Source organism: Protopterus annectens, chromosome 1.part2 (genome assembly GCF_019279795.1).
Source record: "Protopterus annectens isolate FY-2018-M chromosome 1.part2, PAN1.0, whole genome shotgun sequence".
In the NCBI taxonomy this organism is placed as follows: domain Eukaryota; kingdom Metazoa; phylum Chordata; order Ceratodontiformes; family Protopteridae; genus Protopterus; species Protopterus annectens.
This window is the reverse complement of record NC_056727.1, coordinates 1,146,040,728-1,146,055,554: the sequence shown is the minus strand read 5'-3', so window position 1 is coordinate 1,146,055,554 and position 14,827 is coordinate 1,146,040,728.

The following is a 14,827-nucleotide window of genomic DNA, read 5'->3' as shown; positions in this document are numbered from 1 at the left end:
CCATAGTGCCAGCAGCAGCCCCAGCAATGCTGGGTCTGTGCTGTCATCGGAACGCCCCAGGAGACCACGTGCACGTGGCTCTGGACAGTCCCAACAGGGATTTGTGTCCAATCAACACACTCCCGCTTCTGATGACAGTACCCAGTCTGGCTTTGTACTGGATACGGTCCGTAGCACCCCTGCCAGGCACAGGTACCGTGTCTGTGCACACAGACACTGATCTGTATGGCCTGCCAGGTGCAGTCTGTGGCTGTCCACAAACCCCTGTATATGGCAGTCATGAGGTGGAACTGTGTGCGTGCATACACACATGCGAAATGTTAACACCTAGGGCAACCACATACACGCACACACTGCACCAACACTTCCCCACCCTGTACTGCTGCCCCTCACCAACACACATACACACACATGTCAATTGGTGGTATCAGTGGCTGACTCAGGCATACCTAATCCACACCCTGTGCATATGATGACACTGTGCCACCTCCTGCAATCTCCAACATCATTGCGGGAACAGGTAAACACGTTACTGATGCACAGGGTGACTACATAGAAGTGTATTAGTAGTATCATGTTGGTAACAGTACAGTGTGCTGCTATGACTGTGTGTTTATCCCAGCATGCCTGCTGCAGTAACTGTATGAATGTCCTGAATTGTTATCTGCACCCATAGTACATACCAAAGTATAACAGCTGCACATAATTGCATGCCGGTGGTAAGGTTGTAAACAGATAGCCGCATACATGGGTAGCACAGGGGGAAAGCTAATGCAAGTAGTGATATGCAATGGTGGACATGTACAGTAATGGTGTCAAGTTGCCCACAATGACTATGCCATGTGGATGTTGGCGCATGTAGATATGTGTGCAGTACCAATGTAATCCAAATCACAAATAAGTATGACATAATATCAGTTCTACCATGGGCATCTGCGCTGCATATTCCTGGGTACATGTTGATAGTGCCTACATATTTGCATTGTTACTTACTGTTATTGTTACCCCTTCTTTGTTGTATAATGCACTACTTCCAGCCCTGTTTACTGTAGCTTTGTTTGCATGCATGTTCACTTGGGGTTCCTGGAACACTGCTTACACCTGCAATGCAGAGTTACAGTGCTTCTGTAGACTTCTAGTGACATCTGCATAGCGTCACGTATGTCAACTTTACACATGACAGAACATCACTGTCTGTCCTGTATGCATGTACGTTGCCTGTGACACATTGCACACATCTTACCTGGCATTTACCCACGTGTGCAGTCATATATGTCAGTGCTATGAAACAGTAGCGGTACACCCACACATACACACCTTCAGTATGTTGTTCCCCATTGGCCCTATGTATTGGTACTCACCATGGCAATCACACTACTAGGGTAGCATGTGCAAAGGTAACCTGTGAATCGCCTCTATGGTCCAGTTGTGGTTTATGTGAGTCATGTGTCAATGTCACAGCTGCCACATGTATGCAGTCAGCCATCACCCTTGGCCAGGAACGTACAACACATGTGTGGGATGCCACCACACAGCCAATCTGGGGACTGGTCTCTCTGAACCCAGTAATGCCATACCCTGTCAGGTGGCATGTCATATATACTACATCCTGGACAAACGTCAACCCCAATCTACTACTATTACATTATTATTACTATTACGTCAAACCCAATCTGCTACTATTGATAATACCCCTGAAGATGTTCCTGATAGTTTTGACCAGTTCTTTACTGAGACATTTCAGGCCCTAGCTATCCATCTACCTCCTAGCTCCCCTGGTCCTGAAAGTAGCACCCCTAGAAAACTACTTGTGTTCAACTGCCAACCAGTCTCCGTACCTTGATTGAAACAGTGAAACCCACTACACTTTCTGCCAATCAACTCCCTGCCGAGTACCTATCAAAACCAGATGATGCTATTGCTTACCCCGTCTCAAAGGTAATCAAAGGAACCATGGTAGAATCTAACTTTCCCACCATCTGGAAAATGTCATATGTAATCCCACTTCACAAAGGAGGCAGCTCTACTGAATTCTCCAATTATAGGCCAATAGCTATACTCTCTCCACTTGCAAAGATTATGGAGACTTTCGTCATAGACAATTCATGCACCACCTAATCCAAAATCGCATTATGGCAGACACTCAGCATGGCTTAAGTCCTCATCACAGCACTACTTCAGGCCTCCTAGCCTTTACTAACACCATAAACCATACTTGCAACACTAATTATATATCCTCAGCCCTCTTTTTGGATTTTCCAAGGCATACGATATGGTTGATCACCAACTTGTACTCCACACCCTGCAAACACTGTCTAGATACTGGAGCCTTCCAATGGTTTCAATCCTACCTGCATGGTTGACAGCAGGCTGGCCTCTGGCAGAACAAACTCTCTAACCTTCTACCTAACACCCTCAGAGTACCACAAGGCTCTATACTAGGGCCCTTGCTGTTCTCCATCTTCATTAATGACCTTTATACTGTCATCCCAAAAGTCAGCTGTATCCAATATGCTGAAGACTCTACTCTGATCTGCTCAGCCACATCTCCAGTAGAGTTATGGTCAGCTACCCAGACCACCTTTAATACAATAGAAAACTGGCTTTCTGAACATCGTCTGATCCTAAATCCCAAATAAACTAAACTGCTGTTATTTCACCAACACGTAGGTCTACCACTTTCACCGTTACCATAACATCAACTGATGGCACAATAATCTCCCCTGACCCATCTCCGAAACTATTAGGTGTCATCATAGACAATAATCTCAAATGGGACCTACATGTTAACCTGATTATCAAAGCCATCAATAGAAAACTAGGGTCTCTTTACAGAATTAAAGCCTTCCTAGCCCCTCCAGCTAAAGGTGCCGTAGCTCGCTCACACCTTGTTTCAACCCTTCTGTATGCATCCCCTCTACTCTCGAATATGAACAAGACTGTCCTTAACAAACACTCAATTTGCTACAACCACATTACCAGGTTTGCCACTGGGCTGTCTTTTAGGACACATCATTGCATCAATCTAAATTAGCTTGGTTGGCTTGCAATACCCAGCCTAATAAGGTATAACCAACTGATTATGGCCTATAAAATCCTCTATAATCCAGACAATACTCCTGCACTTCAAATATTATCACCTCCTATAACAATCCTAGACCGCTTTGATCCTCTAACAAATTACTACTTCAGACTAGCAAGTTTAATAACACAGCCGGTGATTCTCTCTTTGCAAACCCTGTAAGTAGATCCTGGAACTCACTTCCAGCTGATATTACCCTACTGTCCCCCTTAGGTCAATTTAACAGTAGACTCAAACAACATTTGTCACTTAACTGGCTATGTCAATGTATCAAGCCTGGCTAACTCGAATGTGTAAAATCTGTGAACCACTTTACTGTGTAATTTTAATTTAATCCTGACTTGTGCTCAGGACTAACATTAACCTGTGGAACATGTTTGACTTGCTTACTTATGTAATCTCTGTAAATAATATGTTTGTAATATGTAATGCTAGTATTATGTAATGCTGTATCTGCTACCCTCGTAGCTTGTCTCCACGGGCCTCCCTGAAATGGACATGCATCCAGTCGGACTATCCCAGTCAACAAATGTAGGATAAATAAATAAATCAATAAAATATATTACAGTTACTACAATACAAGTCAGACATTGACACGCACTGACAGCATGCTGAACACACTGGGGCATACGTGGGGACTCAGAATAGCAGCCTGCCTGGGCATCACACACCTCCGCAGCTGGCACACAGGCATATGTTCCGTCAGAACAGAGCACATGCCACACATGGCACGCACATCCCCTGTGCCACACACTCACAGCCTGTAGGGCTACACAACACACCTGCTACAGACGTGTCAGGTACCTGTTTTGTGTGCTGCACTGGGGTCCCGCTCAACAGGCTGTATCTGGTGAAGTTCACAGTGATATGCCTCAGGGGCACTATGGTCCACCACAGCACACATGCATACAGGTCAGTCAGAGGCATGGACAAATATGACTCACTCATTGACCATGCCAGTATGGCTGCCTGAGACATACCTCCCTGGACTACATGATAGGGAACATAGAATGGATCTCTCAGCATGTGGCACAGGCCAGTATGAGCCTGATGTTGGTTGCCAACATACCCTCACCAGGTATTCTACCACTATATGTGGGAAGGGTGTTGTATGTCTACATTATGCTCAGTCTCCACTGTCATTCATAGGGTATCCACTGGCTGTCAACGTGTGCTTACATGCTAGGGAAGCCACAATGATGTGCAAGGGTCATCTTGCACGTGACACCCATGGCTCGATGTATAATGGCAAAGCTCCTTGGTACACACATACTGCCTTATGCTGCAGGACATGGTTTACATAGCGACCTCCATGGGTATCACACAGGTTAGGACACTAACAGTGCTGCTACACAACAACAGCAGTGTACACCAGAAGATGCATGCACCAGACACTGCCCACAGCACAGTGAACTGCAATGTCTGTGCAGTACGAGATTCATGATTCATGGCTCACAGGTGTTACCCATCACTGACAGGTTATGCCCCATACCTGCCAGTCGTCCCCTACACATGTAACACACATGGATAGGGGGGTGGTATCCCAAGGTAACACAGATTCACACACCTCCAGGTTGTTGGCACAGCACAAACCATCAGGGCCTACTCATGTGCGGCTAACAGTGTGTCGGACTGCCATCTGGTTCATAGCCTGGCACACACAACCCTCCCATACACAGGAAGACCACCTATCCTCCATAACAACACTGGCAATATGACAGTCTCAAGAACTGTGTTTATATGGCCGGACTGCATCCAGCCAAACATTGTGTGTGAGCATTACTGTAGCTACAACACACTAGTTGAAGGGTTCACAGCATGTGGTCACCGAATTGCAGTGGAATGACATGTTACCACTATGACAACAGGTGGGAACATGCAGCACCTGTACATCAACTACATGTACACTATATGGCCCAGACCAGATGTGTATCCCCTGCTGTAGGTCTTTCACCATAGACACCCACACTGTATAGAGACATACCATGTGCGGACCCTGCACAGTAAGACACAGTCATATTGGTATACATTGCAAATACCATTTATCCACTTGAAGCATGTGTCAGACATGGTAACTACTGCAGGTCACAGGTATTTATGTGTATGTGTCACACACATACATCATGTGTGCAATGCCATTGCTGGTTTAGGCAATGGCATGCATTGTTATGTACAAACACCCACACAAGGTCATACTGTGTGACACAACCACACGTGACAGTTGTGGGTTACCAAAACATACCTATCTGTACTCTGACAATGGTAATAGACACAGTAGCAGAGCACACTATTGGCATTACTAGCCAACTAGCCCTGTTTGGCTGTGCTGATAGTGTGGTGACATCCCCTGTGTTTACTGGGGGAGTATGCAGCATCTGGTGTATTGTAGTATTTGCCAAAAGGATCTGTTCGCTCCCACTTGCATTTAGACACACCCTACGACCCCCACACACATGCACACTTGCCATTTGCAGGATTCATTCCCCTACCTAACTAAGTCATGACACGTGAGAGACGCATTAGTAAAGCGCACTATTCGGTTTACTAGATAGTTCCTCTTCTCTGGCTATACTTATAGGGTGCTGACAACATCAGTATTTTGAAAGGGTAATGTGCATCAGGTAGTGTGATCTCCTGATTGCCAAAACTAACATGTGTTTCATATGGAAATGCACACACACAAACTCCCCACATCCAAACACACACATGCCATTTACAGGTTTCAAACTCCTACCTAACTACATTACGATACTCAGGAGAAACGCATTAGTAGAGTGCGCTATTCACATTACTGGGAGGCTTCCCTTCTCCTGCTGTACTTATAGGGTGCTGACATCATCTGTGTTTAGAAAGGGGAGTGTGCATCCTGTAGTGTGTTCTCCCAGTTGCCAAAACGGACATTTCCCTCACACATATTTGCACACACACACTAACCCCCCTCATCCAAACACACACACTTGCCATTTGCAGGATTCAAACCACTACCTAATTACGTTATGACACTCGAGACGGACGCATTAGCAGAGCGCGATATTCGCATTACTGGGAAGCTTTCCTTCTCCTGCTGTACTTATAGGGTGCTGACATCATCTGTGTTTAGAAAGGGGAGTGTGCATCCTGTAGTGTGTTCTCCCAGTTGCCAAAAGGGACATTTCCCTCACACATACTAACCCCCCTCAACCAAACACACACACTTGCTATTTGCAGGATTCAAACCACTACCTAACTATGCTATGACACTCGAGATAGACGCATTAGCAGAGTGCACTATTCGCATTACTAGGAGGCTTCCTTTCTCCTGCTGTACTTATAGGGTGCTGACATCATCTGTGTTTAGAAAGGGGAGTGTGCATCCTGTAGTGTGTTCTCCCAGTTGCCAAAAGGGACATTTCCCTCACACATATTTGCACACACACACACTAACCCCCTTCATCCAAACACACACACTTGGCATTTGCAGGATTCAAACCACTACCTAACTATGTTATGACACTTGAGACAGACGCATTAGCAGAGCGCGCTATTTGCATTACTGGGAGGCTTCTCTTCTCCTGCTGTACTTATAGGGTGCTGACATCATCAGTGTTTAGTAAGGGGAATGTGCATCCTGTAGTGTGTTTTCCCAGTTGCTAAAAGGGACACTTCCCTCTCACAGCCTTTCACACACAAACCCCACTCACCCACAGCATTTGCAGGGTTCAAACCCCTACCTAACTATATTATGACACTTGAGGGAGACGCATTAGCAGAGCACACTATCCGAATTACTGGGCATTTGTTCTGCACCTGTAGTATTTCTAGCGTGCTGACATCTTTATTCCTACAGAGGTATGTAGATGTAGTACTACCTGTCAGGTGGGGGACAGCATATATATGCATTTGCAGCTACCTACGTCAGGGTCAGATATGCACATCGCACTGGCAGGTTATGTTCTATACCATGCTTTGGGACCACAGGACCTGTAACACACAACACAACCAGTCCAGAACACCACACCCACATCCAGGACACACACTTAGCTTCCCTGGGAACAGTGCCAGGATATGCAGGTATTCACATACACCATTCCAGTTGTTAACATCAGGTACAGGCATATTGTGTGTGAGAACTACTCAGGCCTCTACCACTTTACCCTACAGCCACTACAATTTGTGGGTCCATGTGCTATGGAAGAACCACACACCACAGCAACATGGGTGAATACATATTGCACCTGTCCATCTGCAATGTGGGTACTCACTGTTCCACACCAGAGGTAGACCACCATTGTTGATATCTGACCATACCCACCTTTCCCTGGACATCCATATCTCATCTCCACCCCCAGGCAAGGTTTTCACTGCACACAAAATGTGTTTAGCACAAGCAGACTCTACACTTGTGTAGACTGGGGTGGATGACTTCAGAGGACCCATGCTGGAGGACTATACTGGCCACTCAGCATAATCCTTGACAATTGCATCCTATGAGCATGTGTACAGTTTGCATTGGTCATGCTATCCCACATATACCCATGACTGCTCCACAACAAGACACCTGTCAGCTGTACACCGGCCATATACACGCCGTTCAACAGACAGAGTGACCTAATACATTGCAGAGCTGTAGCCCACAGAGGGAGGACATCTGTGGACAGTTCCAGCACGGCACTTCATTCACACATACTCATTACAGCACAGTGTTGACAGTGGAATCGTCCAGAGAATGCAGATAGGGGCCCCTCAGTCTGTTATTGACGGACACCTACTGTCAGAGATCCTCAGCAACCCTCTCACAGCACACACCGACAACATGGCTGTGGCTTAGCACATTCAATCCCTGAGACCTCCACGGTGCCCCTGCTTGACAGAGGCACAGCTCACTAGCCTCACATGTTGCCTTCTGTGACCTACTTTACAGTGGCACAGTAGCCTACTATCCCGGGGATGCAGATGCCAAGCACACTCTGGCTGAGCTGTCATTCCCTGGGGCAAAAGCCTAGTATTGACCTCTACACCCATATGTTCAATTGTCGTATGCACAATATTTGTTGTGCTGTTCTACTGTTTGCAGGTCTTTATTGCCATAGCATTCCCTGTTCCTATGACCAACTTGTGTATCTGTGGCAGATGTTTGCATATGACGGCGATCCACTATATCACTTATGTCTCTGTGGTCATTTACTGTGTGCACTGGGCTGATTGCTGTGTTGTGGTTGGTTCCTGGACTGATACGTACAAATACCAGATATGTGTGGCCAACTGCTACACGGAGATATGGCCTAAGTGTGTGAGCATGCCCAGTTCAGCCTTTCCATGGCATGTTGTCTGACATATGCCTCATTTATCAAAGTGTGCGAGCATGCCCAGTGTGAGCTTTCCATATGTTGCACTCTGAAGTCCACCACATATTTGGGTGTGTGTGACCTTCGACATTATCGCATGTTTATGATTGTGTGTTGGGTGTCATGTTGTGTACTAACTGGCCAACTGCTTTGTGTCTGCCACAACAGGGATTATACTGTGCCTGCAGGAATTGCATGGATACTTTGCAGACAGTTCTCAACATACTTTCATAATGACCTAACACTGTAGTACCGCATAGTGTACTGGTTCGGTACTTTCACTGTGGTGGACAGTATCCTGGGCTTTAGTCATATCACTGCTTGACATCTTCATAGTGAGCACAACAGACTGTGTAGGGGCCAGTTGTGCACATACACTAGCAATGTTGCAATATGTTCAGATATGGACTACCTACACCAGGCTCGTCCAACATTGCTAGTGTATTCCACAACATGGGTGGACATTGGCAAACACTAGCGATGTTCCGTAGGCCATTTCTGATGGTAGTCACAGGGTGTGTTTGTCCTTCGACACACATTGTAACTGGAGTTTGCCATTACATATGTCATGGTTGGTATACTGTGCCTCTGTCTACCTCTGACATAACAGTGATACCGAGGGTAGCCTACCATCTCCCATACACTCATCAGGATGCCTCTTGAGGGGTGTCGATATGTGGCACTCTGGTTGACCTGTACCAGGAGTTTACTGAAGTGTGGGGGTGCCTTCTGTGTTATGGATCATTCTGTACAGCTTGTCCTATGTATGTCAGTGCTGGGGTTCAGGTCTCTCATGTGCATAACTCACTGCCATTCAGATTGTACAAGGTGCAACATGTTCATTCATTCCAGGTTGGACATGGCTTCATACATCAGGCACAGCTTTCCTGTAGCTGGGAAGGATGGAGGTGTGTGGGGCTGCAGTTTGTTTACTCAGGCAACACATGGCATCTGTTCATGCTCTTTGCTACCCCTGGTGGGGTACTGTTGTGGACTTTACAGTTGATGGAGGTGTCTGCTGCTGTATATCCCACAGGGGCTATTGTAGTCAGTTGTGATGCTGATGGAGGATGGCTGCAGAGCCAGAGTGAGTTCCTCTTATCTACATCTGCCAGCCTTCATGTTTGGGTGTGTATATGGTACATGTTTCTGCGAACACTACAGACACATGTTTGTCCAGTGCAGGATATTTATCACCTTTTGTACCCAGGTCTCACATTACATGTTAGGTACCTCATGGGTTAACACCTGTGTGGTAATTTGTGGGCACTTACTGTATATCCACGGTGGTTGTCTATACACAGTTCTGCGATTAGCTTGCTGACATGGCTATGGCTACAGTTGTCTGTTTGTAGGTGGCCCTTTTGTGGGTTGCTTGTGTCAGCTGGGGTCGGATATGGTGGGCTGTTTGTACTCCTCTGCATACATGCTCAGTCACAGTCCTTCCATGTTGGCCTATACCTATGGGACATGTATACAGAATGGGGGTGGGGGCCAAGACCAGGCCTTGTGGGATGCCACTCATATCCGCTTTGTAGTCTGACATGGATGCGGCATGTCTGACCATGTCAGTTCTGTCCTTGGTCTGGTTTGCAACCCCTCTACTGACATGGGGTATATATTTAAGCTGGTGAACATATCCATACTGAACACGTACGGTATTGTCTAGAAGCATGTGCACGGTCCAGCTACGCTGTGTGGACCACATAGCCCTCATCAATGACCTTAATGACTGCTTCAAATGGGTCAGACATGTTTAGGGGCCGGTTCTGCAGTTACAACAGCCACAGTGTGTAGGGTCCAGTATCAGTAGGTCCACATTAGCCTTCTGTCTGCGGTACATACTGATCCTTTCCATAGCTGTGCAGAACAAGCTTGTCAGGATCCTGGGGTGGTAGTTTGGAGTATCCATTCAGGCAACACCTTTGTTGTGATGGACCACTGTTGTTGTACACTGCTCTTTGGGTACATATTTTATTTTATTTTATTTATTTTATTTTACATTTGTTAACCGGGCTAGTCTGGCTGGATACATGTCCATTTTCAGCAGAGGCCCGAGGAGAAAAGCTCCACTATCAGAATAAGACAATACAGTTTATGAAAACATTACTAAACTAACACTAACATAATGTAATGAGGCAAAATACAAATGAATATACAGTTTTCCTGGACTAGTCTGAGTAGATGACAAACAAAGTTCAGTTAAGGGGCTAAGGAGATAAGCTCCAGTATCTAAAATACAAAGTAAAGTTAAAAATATCATTAGTCAAGTTAAAAAAATATCATTAGTCAGTAGTCATGATAACAAATTAGGTATTAGCAAAAAGCAAGAAATCTGTTAATATAAAGTGTTAAAAGAGCAGGTTGGAAGTTTAACAGGTAATTATGTAGTTAAAGATAAGGAAAAGGCAGAAAATAAGGTAGACAGAAAGTGGGAAAAGTATATTATCTGTTTGGTACAAGTATTATGGACTTAGTAAAGGTCGGGAGTATCCAGTTGGAAAGGAGAGGGGGGAAACAGGATAGTGATGAAATGCAAAGGTAGCAGGATTATAGGAGGTCAGCTAAAGGTAGCAAGAGACAGAAAAAAATAGATGGTTAGAAGGGGAGGCAAACAGAAATTTGAGAGAAAAAAGAGAGATGGTCCAATAAAGGGGGCTGATGAAGTCAGTCTAAGTTAGAACGGAGCGGTAAGATTACACAGTACAGACTGGAGAGTAATAAAAATGCTGAGCTCAGTCGGGATTGGAGCAGGGACATAGCCAGTGAATTAGTAGGTGAGTTTTCATCTGTTTTTTGAAAAGGTGACATGAGCTTAGGGAGGTCAGTTCTGTGGGAAGTTTATTCCAGTAAGAACCGATAGTGTTTGCAAATAAGGAATCACCTGATTTGTTATGAGATTTCAGAGTAGTAACTAGTAGCTTGTTGGCTGATCTAAGTGTCGTGAGATTTTTATAAGGTGTGATGAGTTTATTTAGTATGGGTATATTGGAGGGGTAATGTAGAATTTTAAAAGTGATGATCAGTTGTTGTAGGAGTATTAGGTTTGGGAGTTCAAGCCAGTTTAGTTTCTTTAAGTTAAGACAGTGGTGAGTTTGAAATGGAGAGCCAGTGGCAAATCTGGCTATACTGTGGTAGGCAGTATTCAGTTTCTGAAGATTAGCTTTAGATATGTTGATAAAGGAAGGAGAGGTACATTAATGTAGAAATAAGGTGAGTTTGGGCGAGGGCCACTCGGGAAGTAGCAGTAAGATAGGGCTTTAGTCTGTATAGGGCACCAATCTTTTTATTGACTGTCTTGATAGTTAGATCAATGTGATAGTCAAAATTTAGCTGATTGTCTATGGTGACGCCTAGCAGTTTAGTGCAACAGTCAGGTTTGATGACAGTGCCATTACAGGATGCTATGGAAAAAGAGATTGGGGTGGATTTACAGGTTGGGGTAAAGAGGAGTTTGGTTTTGGGATTTAGGAGGAGGCAGATATGTTGAAACCATTTTTCTGCTGCAGTGAAGACTAATTGGGTAGCAGAGTGGAGTTCTGCTGGGGAAGAAGCAGAGCAGATGAGAGTGGAATCATCTGCATATTGTATACAAGTGGATCTTGGGAGGGAAGTGGGCAGGTTATTAATGAAAATAGAGAAAAGTAGGGGACCTAGGATGGATCCTTGTGGGACGCCAATATTAATTGGGAGTTGAGAGGATAGATGGCTGTCCCAAAGGACTGCTTGTTTTCTATTAGTCAAGTATGAGTTGAACCACTGTAATGCTTGTGAATCCAGTGAGAGGGATTTTAAGGTATCAAGGAGAAGTTGATGGTTGACCATATCAAATGCTTTTGAGAGGTCCAAGAATAGCGCAGAGGAGAACAGGTTGTTATTTCTGTTTTTATTGATAGTGTCAGTGAAAGAGAGAAGGGCAGTAGAAGTACTGTGGTACGGTCTAAAACCATGTTGAGAGTCTACAAGCAAGTTGTTATTCAAGAGATAATGTAGAAGTTGATGGTGAATGCAGCGTTCCATTATTTTGGATAGAGGAGATAGAAGGGCAATAGGTCGAAAATTGGAGAGTTCGTTGGAGTTCCCTCCTTTATGGAGGGGAATAATATGGGAGATTTTCCAGCAGGATGGGATTTTGGATTCTGTTATAGTTCTGTTTATTAAGATGGAGACTGGGTAGGCTATTTCGGTTGCAGCTAGTTGTAGATATTCAGCTGGAAGTTTGTCAGCAGAAGGGGTGCAGGGTTTTAGTTTAGAAAGTAGTTTCCGTATATAGGTTGTTGAGATGGTCTCAAACTTTAGCGTGTGGGTACTGTTTAGAGTGGGGGTAATTTGGAGGGATGGGGGGAGTCATGGTGCTTGCAAGTGAGGTGACTGTTTGAGAGAAGAAGTTGTTAAAGGTGTTGGCTATTATGTTAGGTTGGGTTTGTGCTAAACTAGCTGGGGTAGGTGTTTTGGTGTTGCCTGGATGGAGTAGTTTATTAATTCCTGACCAGAATTTTTTTGGGTTTTGGTTTTGTTGATATTGAAAGTGGTAGTTTTTTTTATCCAGAATGATAAGTTTCTTTGTTTTGTTTCTCAGATGTTTGAAATTTTGATGGTCAATAGGGTTTTTTGTGGACCTCCATTTAGACCATAATTTATTTCTAGCTCATAGTTTGTTTAGTTGTATTAGAGAGCCATGGAGCTGCTTTGGAGCTGACTCTGACTAAGCGGGATGGGGCATGCTGGTTTAGAATTTGTAGGAAGGTATTGTTGAAATGGGTTACTGCTTCATCTATTGGGAGGTATTTTAGAGTTGACCAGTTATATTCTTTGAGTTCATTTTGAAAGGATGCTAGATTGAATTCTGTTTTGTTGTATTTGGTACGATAAGTAGTTAGCTTGGGATTGTTGCATTTTTGTTTAGTGATAAAGGTAAGGAGGTGGTCGCTGATATTGTCAGGGAGTATTCCTGTTTTATAGGAGAGGGGATTGTTGTTGGTCAGTATCCAGTCTAGAATGGTTTGTTTGTGGGTGGATTTATGCATTCTAGTAGGGGAGTTGATGGTTTGGTGAAAGTTAAAGAGATTAAGGTGAATGGTGGGTTTGGGGGATAGGCAGGAGCTCCAGTCAATATTAAAATCACCTAAGATTATGGTTTCCTGGGGAAAGGTGCAGGAAATCCAGCTTAGGATATTTTCTAGGGTGAGACTCCAAGACCGTCAAATGAAGACAATAATTCGATAAAAAGGCAATTCCTTTATTCGACTGTTAGATGATAAAATCCAAAGGTTAACAAAGTGAGAAACAGCAGTATAAGACAGCGCTTGGGTAATACCAAGCTTTATCAAGTCAAAAACAGTTTCTTTCAAAAGAAGCTACTGTTTAAATAAAAGTCTTAGTTGATCACATGCTTAATTACAGCTGGGTCTCATTAAAGAAATTAGAGGTGTCATGAGCAAATAAATAAGCAACTCAATCAAGTGAGCATAAAAAATGTTTGAAATCCACACTGCTTGTAACATGATGCGTAACTAATGTACCATGTTGGTACCTTTATAAAATTACATACATGAATTATTCAATAAAAAGAAAAAGAAAAAGCAGTGTTGAAAATGTAAGTAAAAGTAGGAATAAAAATAAAAATAAAAATAGGGTTGTATACAAACCAAATGGATTTAAAATCAGCAATATAGAATAGGCTAAAAATGTGTATATTACATTCTTGTTGATCATGTAGGAATGATAGCATAATACAAATAAATGGCATAATTGATAGGTTGTAAGATGTATATAAAATGTGTAAAGTGAGGTATGAGGTGGTAATGTTGTAGAAAAACATGTTACAGCCTGGCTCTTCTGAGCTTCAACACTGAGCCTATGCTAAGTGTACCATTTAGCCCCGGAGGCCTACCTGCATCTAACCTGAGCTGCCAAATCAGCTCCCTGTATTCCAGGGTAGATTCCCAATCACCTCCTCTAGTACTGGGGTTCACTTGCTCAAGAATCATGAAAGAGAGTTTGTAATTATGACATGTGAGTGAATGTTTGAAAAAGGCATTACTTTCCTTTTTCTTTTCAATGTCATAAATATGCTCGTACAACCTTTTTTATGCTCACTTGATTGAGTTGCTTATTTATTTGCTCATGACACCTCTAATTTCTTTAATGAGACCCAGCTGTAATTAAGCATGTGATCAACTAAGACTTTTATTTAAACAGTAGCTTCTTTTGAAAGAAACTGTTTTTGACTTGATAAAGCTTGGTATTACCCAAGCGAAAGCGCTTGTCTTATACTGCTGTTTCTCACTTTGTTAACCTTTGGATTTTATCATCTAACAGTCGAATAAAGGAATTGCCTTTTTATCGAATTATTGTCTTCATTTGACGGTCTTGGAGTCTCTTCCTGGTTTTGTGTGACTTACATTTGGTTTTCCGTGGC